The sequence below is a fragment of the Galeopterus variegatus genome, unplaced genomic scaffold, assembly GCF_000696425.1.
Source record: "Galeopterus variegatus unplaced genomic scaffold, G_variegatus-3.0.2 Scaffold3257, whole genome shotgun sequence".
Lineage (NCBI taxonomy): Eukaryota > Metazoa > Chordata > Mammalia > Dermoptera > Cynocephalidae > Galeopterus > Galeopterus variegatus.
The window spans coordinates 124,845-134,703 of NW_007729368.1; positions in this window are offsets into that span (position 1 = coordinate 124,845).

Here is a 9,859-nt window from a genome sequence, read left to right on the forward strand (position 1 = left end):
CATTGCATTTGGTTGATGTTTCATCAGTTTATAAAAAAAATGTATGTTTTCCTTTTTTTTTTTTAAAAAAAAATACAATTTATTATGGAAGAAAACTGGGTTTTGTCCATAGAATTTTTCACATTTCAGGGTTGACTAATTTTATCCTTGTGGATTTAACATGTTTTAGCTTGTATTTTCTATCATCTCATGATTATCAATAATAATCTCTTGCATTTTCAATAATTAGGAAATTAGATCTACTGATGTGATTATATTCAGGTTCAATTTTGTTATTGCTTTTGTTATGAATTACTTCATAGGCATTGCTGTGTACAACTTGGTCCAAGACACCGAAGAGCAATGTTGCCTGGTTTTCCCACTAGTTGTTTTTCAAATTATTCAGTGGCTTGAGATAATGTCAGACTTCCTGTCTAGTATATAATTATCTAACAAAATTTTATATGGTTTTATTATTCACTGGTAATTGTTTTCTACATCCATTATTTCATTAAATATCACAAGAATTATTTTTTCTACCATTCTATTTGCATCTATTAGCAGTTATTCTTTTGCAAAGAATGACTTTTTCTTATCAACTTTTTAGCTACCCTGAAATATATTCTAAATAAGAAAGATAGGGTAAATGCTTGATTCATTTTCCTTCATTTGTCAATTTTTAGAATAATAATTCAGTTCCCTAACAACCTCCAAACATAACCTATATATTTTAGCTATTATAAAGACTTCTAAAGTGTTATGTATTTAGCATGTTTCATTTGAGGTACAAATGAATGCATCTTTGTCCAATATCTTGCCAATTAGTAGACATCATCCCCGATATGTTATGATATGTTTGTCAATAATTATTAGAATTGTGTTTTGCATGTGCATGTGTAGATTTGAAGGGAAAAATTGTAGCCATCATGCTCTATAGTTGAAATTTAATTCATTTATTAAATAAATATTGAGCATCTACCATTCCTAAGATCTGATGCTAGTTGTCCAGGGGACACAAAGTTTTATGTCACTGCCCCTGAATTTAATGTTTTGAAGTCAGACTCTCCAAATTCGTATCCAGGGTCTGCCAGTTATTCCTTTTTAGGCTTCATGGGAAGAAGAAAGAGGGAAGAAAATGAAATTATACTTAGGATTTGTTCAATAATTTCACTTATTACAATCTCAGTGTGCTCAGCCCTACCACATAGGCTCTTTTCAAATTTAAATGATATAATAGATGTTAAACACTCCATACAAGGACTGAAACATATTCAGTACTAAATAAGTGTTCACCGTTTTTATTAAAGACCACAAATTGGGTGATAGAGGTATTCATCGCTATAGGGTTCTCATTACTTCTAGACCTTTCTCAGTGTAGTGAGCTAGGAAATAACTACTTTATTAGATATAATTAGATGTCATCATTATAAATTGACTCCTTCTCTACCCAGCATCCTCACTTGCCTTTTTTTTTTCCAATTAAAACCTTATTCTCTAAGATAGTGAACTTCTACAATTGCACATAGATGTCATGCTTCCTTAGGATTCAGAGATTAGCACACGCTCTTTTCCCTGCTAAGAATGATTTCTTTCTTTATTCACTTGCATGATTTCTATTCACATTGTAAAATTCAGCTGAGGTGTCAAAAGCATCAAGAAAGGCTTTGCTGACCTACAGTCTTCCTCCAAGTGTGGGCTGGGGCAATTTCTTGTATTTTATCATTGTACCCTTAATTCACCTTTGTCATTGAATTCACAACAATGCATTGCAATAATCTACTGATATGTCTGAGGCCCCTTCCAGATTCTGAGAGAAAAAACATGGTTTTAAAACAAATACCTGGCACAGTATGTGGCACTTTAGGTATATCTCTATTAGAGAATAGATGAATGGATAAATCAACGTTTTCCTTATTTTATAAAATATACTTTAAAGTTCTAATGTATTTCAAACATACAGACAAATATAAACAATGAAATAAGCACCCATGAACCCACTACACTTATTTAGTAAATTTTAACATTTTAGACAAATGAAGGAACTTTTAGCATTACCTAGTATCACTTCGGACACAAGAAAGGCAGAGCTAGAGGAGGAAAGAAAGCAGTATGAATGAGTCATTTTGAACATATTGTCAGGCAATAAGTCAAAAGGGTAGAACCCAACAGTAAATTCAGCTTAGAATGGAGAAGGTGAGAAGGCCTACTGTGAGAAGTGACTTAAAGAGTAGAATTAGGGATACATTATACCAGTACCCTGATAGAGGTCTAGCTAGAAGAAGGAGGGGACTAGTATTTACCTAAGATTTATTCAACAATCATTTTCATGCAACATTATTTCCTGAATGTCTATTTTGGCAGAGCATTTTGCCTATGATTTTTCTAATTCAATCCTCAAAACAAGCCTGCATGGTACATATTATATCCTTCTATAGTTAAGAAGACCAAAGTTTATGCTTAAGATCAAACTACTAGCAAATTGCAAAGGCTATATCTATATGTATATTTCCAAATATAACAGATATTCCATTTTATTGTGTTATCTCTCATATTAATGCTAGATTTACCTGTGAATTGTACTTTACATCCTAATTCTGCTTCTATTTCTTGACTCCAGTTCCAGTTTGAAGGTGGTCTTTTGTGACATATTATCTCAGTCATGCACCAAAGCTCCCCTCAAAATTGGTCTTCATAATCTGTCAAAGTAGTAAACAAATTGTGGTCACCACAATTCTGAATGACTCATATATACATATACATATATATATATATTTGCTTCAGTGGAACTGTCTATAAATTATCCTAAGGCAGAGGGTATTAATCTTCGCAGAGTCAATTTCCTGATTATGCACAATTCTACCACATGCAGAACTAGTTCTACTATCACTTAAGGCATACAACCACTTGTAAATAAATCTTTATTAGAAATTATTTAAATAACATCACCAAAGAGCAAATCTGCATTACAAGAACAGAGACTATATTTTAAGAAACATTATAGAGAAAATGGACTAGCAGGAAAAAATATGTGTACTGTTGTATGATGTACAGCACAACCTCTGATAACATTAAAGCAGACCTAGCTAATGAACTAAAATATGGAAGTAAAATTTGCTGCCTTTGCAAATAAAAAGAAACTTGTTTTAGTGTAATAAATAAATTATGCAGATACTTTTGAAGAAAGCACATGGCTTTCATGGCTTTCAGTATTCACTGAACATAGATGATGACACAAACTGACAGTCTGCTAATTCTTTTATGTCAGGCTCAGAACACAATACACCAGAGTATGGCTCCTTGGCATGCTGAGTGTTTTGAGCTGAGGGAGACCAGGTGAGCTGCAGGAGCAGGAAGTTCCCTCTGACCTTCCCTGTCTGCTAATTCTTTTATGTCAGGCTCAGAACACAATACACCAGAGTATGGCTCCTTGGCATGCTGAATGTTTTGAGCTGAGGGAGACCAGGTGAGCTGCAGGAGCAGGAAGTTCCCTCTGACCTTCCCTTTCCCTCCTTTTCTCCCCTGAAGTGGGTCATAGAGAGTAGAATACCTTTCCCTCGAAGCAAGCTATAAAACCTAGGAAGGTCATTGTCTGATCTCCTCCCTTGTCCCATGCTCCATACACAGAGGACAAGAAGAATCTGAACAGGCAATGATAATACTTCTGCATGACTGTCCATTCTTCATCAAACCTAAGTATAAAAATGCACAGTTTTCCCTGTGTCTTTTGGTCTTTATTTCTAAAGTCTCCTGTGTCACGTAAAACTTATGTTGAATAAATTTGTTATGCTTTTCTCTTGTTGATCTCTCTTTGGATGTGAGTGTGTCAGCCACGACCCTTGTGATGGGTAAGGAAAAAATATGATTCTTTCTCCCCTACACTTACACAAATTTATATTTGCTTTTTAAGAGCACTGTGTACATGTATCTGTAAAATATTAAGTATTAATATTCAGGCTACAGCAATTACTGTGTCTACACATTACACTGGCTGTTTGTAAGTATTGAGGATCCTATATAATAACTTACATTCCCTAAAGGCTCTGCAGCTAATGGGTTAGGAATCATTGTTATAGAAAATAACACCCAACAATTTGGGTGTAATTTTAAGACCAAGGGTGATTATAAGAGGATGTCATAACTCAAACCAAAATGAAAATTCACATGAACAATTTCCACTTGTTTTATTAACAAAGATAATCTCTTATTGTCAAAAATTTCTTAAAACTGTGTCAAAAAACAACATAAGTAAATAAAATTTATTGTAACAAAAAAAACCACATAGAATTCTTAGAAGGAGGACAGGCTCTGGAAAATGGATCTCCAATAAAATCACGTTAACAATTGGTCAACTCTGAATTAGAAAAGTCATCTGGTAGAGTGAAAACACTGGGTCACAAATTAATTCAAATTCACTTTGATGCTGCCATTTCCTGTGTGACTTTGGGCAAAGAAACTAACCTCTCTGATTTTAACCTTCCACAGCTGTAAAATGGAAGAGATAATGCCTGCCTGGTCTACTTCCAAAAGCTCTTAAAAATATTGCTTTTTCATAGTGTAAGACAGCTAAGTACTTTCACAAACTTCCTCTTCTTGTATTTGAAAGATTAAACTATTGCTTCTCAAATCTGAGCCCTCATCACAATCCACAATTTCTGATTGGCTACTTAAAACCAATTGTCTTTTTCTGAGCAGCTCCTATTGTTCATGGGTATCCAGCAATCCTTGTGATAAATAGAGTAGCGCTTGTAATACCCAACATTAGGCCTACTCCACCAAATTAGAATAATAAATGTAACTCTTATGGTGAAAAGAAAAAAAAAATTAACTTCGTTGACCATGTTTCAAGAGATATCTTTCCAAATGGATGCACTAGAATAATGTTCTACACAAGACAATGGTTGAAAAAATGTCTACCTAAATAATCTATATGATGCTTCCTTCTCAATTCACTTTTCTACACATACTTACATAGATTACCAAACTAAGTGAGCGTGTATAACAAATTCACCTGATATCAACTTGTGTGCCTTCCCTAGAGTTCAGCCTGCCCTGCCTATCCTTCTAAGCTGATTTTTTATGACACTTAATTCTGATGTCCTGTTGATCGTTCCCAAGCACAATTTGCCCTGAAACATTCCTTTTAATCATCTTGTACTCTTATTTCTGAACAAATTTACATCCATTACAGACAACATTTATTCAGAATTCAGAAAGAATAAGACGCATTGCCTACTTTTAGGGGGTCAGAATACTATGCATTTCTTCCTTCCTTCATGTAATCAAACAAATATTTATTTAGTGTTTATAACTTTGCCAAGCAATGTGCATGACAAGGAGAATAACAGTAACAAATGAGCCAAGAACTTTGCTTTGACATAGGTTACTGTCTCCAAGGGATTCAGAGAAATCAAGTGAAAATTTCAGGACAGTTTATTAAGTGCACATTGTTAATAATATTCAAGTTATATCAGTCAGGGCCCTGGCAGGAAACAGCTGACACACTCAAGCTGGGTTTTGGAGGAGGCTGTAACAATGAAACTATTTACTATCGGGGGAGTAGGGTTTAAGGAAATGAACAAGGAATAATGCAGTACCCTGGGCATAAAGGGCAAGGGCAAAGAACAAAGACTGGAGCACAGAGAAGATCACTGTATTGACTGAGCCAGCTGACAGGAACCGTGGCCTTGCAGAAGGATGCCGGCAACTGCTGGCTGCATGGCAAACAGGAATTTGGGGACTAAATATCCTTACCCCTGAAATCACTTTCTCTCAGTCGTCTGATCTTGTAACTGTGCACGTCTGTGGATGAAGCCAAGCGCAAGCTGGAGGAACAAGGAGGACATTGATGGAGTACTTGCAAGTCAGTCTCAGGGAGCCCACAAAAGGGTGAAGGGTGGAGAGAGTGTCTGGGGAAACCAGATGAGTGATGTCAGAGAAAAATGCCTGCCCTGTGCTTTTCACATGCTCTCATTTATCTTTGCAACTAACCTGCATGAAATGATTATTCTAATCATGCAAATGAAGAAAATGAGGTTTAGAAAGTTTAAGCAACTTACCCAAAGGCATGCAATTAGTAACAGATCGATTCAAGGTTTGAACTCACTAGTGTGAGCTACAACATTCTTTTCACTAGGTCTGTATGTTGGGATTTATGTGCAGGGAATTTGGGGACCACAGTGGAGACGTAACCCACACCATCTGTGAAAGGGCCTGGGGAGACAAGATCGTCAGGAAAGGCATCCTGGGGAGAGATGATGTCTAAACTGAGCTTCGAAGGAAGAATGGTGTAAGTAAACAGATGAAGGGAAAGAAGGGAAAGGAAGTATTGCCCAGCTAGAGAAAGCAGCAAAATATGGAGATGGCAAGATACATTTAGGACTTCAAGTAGTTGATCATGTTTGAAATAAAGAGGGCAAAAATAACAAGAAAATATGAGCTATATAGTAGCAATGTAAAAAAATTAATATGCCTTAGGGACATTCAGGTGAGTTAAAGATTGCAGGACGTATATCTTACTGTATATAAATATTAGGATTCATATGGACAAATGAATCGAACTATTTTAGGTGAAAAAAGAGGAAGGGAGATAAAGGAAAAAGATCATTACAAAGACACAAAGTGCTTTCTCAGTNCAAGCTGGAGGAACAAGGAGGACATTGATGGAGTACTTGCAAGTCAGTCTCAGGGAGCCCACAAAAGGGTGAAGGGTGGAGAGAGTGTCTGGGGAAACCAGATGAGTGATGTCAGAGAAAAATGCCTGCCCTGTGCTTTTCACATGCTGTCATTTATCTTTGCAACTAACCTGCATGAAATGATTATTCTAATCATGCAAATGAAGAAAATGAGGTTTAGAAAGTTTAAGCAACTTACCCAAAGGCATGCAATTAGTAACAGATCGATTCAAGGTTTGAACTCACTAGTGTGAGCTACAACATTCTTTTCACTAGGTCTGTATGTTGGGATTTATGTGCAGGGAATTTGGGGACCACAGTGGAGACGTAACCCACACCATCTGTGAAAGGGCCTGGGGAGACAAGATCGTCAGGAAAGGCATCCTGGGGAGAGATGATGTCTAAACTGAGCTTCGAAGGAAGAATGGTGTAAGTAAACAGATGAAGGGAAAGAAGGGAAAGGAAGTATTGCCCAGCTAGAGAAAGCAGCAAAATATGGAGATGGCAAGATACATTTAGGACTTCAAGTAGTTGATCATGTTTGAAATAAAGAGGGCAAAAATAACAAGAAAATATGAGCTATATAGTAGCAATGTAAAAAAATTAATATGCCTTAGGGACATTCAGGTGAGTTAAAGATTGCAGGACGTATATCTTACTGTATATAAATATTAGGATTCATATGGACAAATGAATCGAACTATTTTAGGTGAGGACGTATATCTTACTGTATATAAATATTAGGATTCATATGGACAAATGAATCGAACTATTATTTTAGGTTAAAAAAGAGGAAGGGAGATAAAGGAAAAAGATCATTACAAAGACACAAAGTGCTTTCTCAGTACTGAAACCCAACTGTTTCACCACTGATCCTCAATTCATCACTTCTGAGGTCTAGGCCAACATTCTCTAGAAGTTCTTTTATTATAAAATTTATAATCTTATTACTGCAAACAATGTAATGATTACATCTATTGATGTGGCTCACAGTACTAAACCCATTATAAATTCTGCACACATAAAAATGTCAACCAATAATGATAAGGCCGTAAGGAGATAAGTAAGATTTCGAGTCTAGAAATTCTGTAATAGAGTATTTGTTATAGCTTGGTCCCCATATCACTTACATATAAACTCTGTTGATTTTGTCAAACGTCTCCCTTTTACCCAGTGGCCAATAATACATCCTTTCATTTACAGGCAATCATGATACATAGAAAAATCAAACAAACACAAAAATGGGCTTTGATACAAGGTAGTCCATCTTTTAACACCAAACTTGTCTTAGAGAAGCCATCAAAGTCATTTTGACCACAGTTCCTTTTTTGGTAAAATAGGGATAATAAAATAAGGTCACAGGATTACTGTGAGAATTAAATAAATATTGTCTTAATAACAGAAAGCTTCTATCCACCAGCCCCTTTACCCCCCAAATTTTCTATACTCTTCCCTTTGTATTTTACACATCTTCTTTCTGGGGGACATGCCATTATTTGACTTATGAAGGACAGGTAAAATAAAAGTATATGGAATCCAAATACATCCAGCTTGTTTCTTATATTAGCATTTCTAAAAAGTGCTAGACAATGAATATGAAATAATTATACAGAATTCTCTCTTATCTCACATTGCATTAATTTATTAATAATTAAGGTTAATAATTAAGTAATAATTATATCTTTGTGCTACTAAGATTCTACATTATAATATTTATATTTTCTGTGCNATATATTAATTGGTGGAAGTCAAAAAATAAAGAAAAGGAAACCTTTGGTTCCAGAAATTCATAAGAGAATTAAGTCGGTGCACTAATCTTTCATTCTGATGCATTTAGTGCCCATGAGGTTAATAATCCAGAATTTTAATGCTAGGATATGAGGTTTTAACATCCATGTAGTACAGGAGATTTGGCCATAAGAAGGAAAGATGACAGGGAAAACCTTGTATGAAGCTGACAAGGAAAAAATGCTGCCCCTCAAGGAGAGGGTGGATGGAACAAACACACCCACCAGCACAGGAAAGTTACAAGATGACTTATATTGACAAATAATTGAAACTTTTAAAGAATTATAGAACAACACAAGCTCTCAATGTAAAAAACACATTGAATTGCAAGCAAAATATATAAAACAGACCTCTAAAAATATTATAGTAAAACAAAAGAAAACCGAAGCAAAACATGAACGTAAAAAAAGAACCTTTAGAAAAGACAGATCATTGCCCCCTCCAAATAATTAGACAACTGTAAAGACAGTAAATGGATATGTCCTAAGCACTAAGAGAAAATAGCATTAAAGCATATTATTTCATAGTGTAATGTGTTATGATTTAAAAATAAAATTAAATAAATGACTTTTGGGGAAAGGTTGAGAGTATTTACCATTCACATCTTTTCAATGAAAGAATGACTAAACCATATATGTCACTGTAGAGGAAAATAACTTGGAAAGAAGCAATGGTAAATAAAAAATANAGTAATAATTATATCTTTGTGCTACTAAGATTCTACATTATAATATTTATATTTTCTGTGCTAGAAAATAATACAGGCTATAGGACTAAGAAACTTGTTCTTGATTCTATGAGTATTTCAAAGTTGTTACTAAATTCCCCACTTTCTACCTTCCTTCTGATCACTTTACCCGTCAAGGATGTATATTTGTAAAGCCCTTTGATATCATCAGATGAAATTTGCAACCGTACAGAAAGGCATATTTATATCATATATTCAAAGGCATGGAAACACTGAGAAAACATGTTTCATGCCACAAGAAAGGAACTCTGATGCAGTCTGAACTTTCTGGCTGTGTGTCAGCATGGAAAAAGCTGGAGGTGAGGCAAATGCCCCCACATCTAATTTATCATATGGCATAGTTCTGGAAAATGAGAGACTGAAAAAAATCTAGTTTTCAACTCCCACATTCACTGTCCACCCCACCATAGAATGAAGAATTTGCACCTACACTATTTGATACACAACCTCTATTTCTTCCAATAACATGACTGTAAAACCAACCTGTTTCTCTTCTTTCACTGTTAAGAGATGCTAGTTTATTATAAAACAGGAATATACAGACCACTGACAGCTTTCATGCTAACTATATGACTCAGCTGAGGTATAATGATTAAATGCAAAGCAAAAGGAAGGTCACACTTTGTGTAGGGTGAGCTAAGTACATCAGGGCTGTGTCAGAACAACAGAAGAG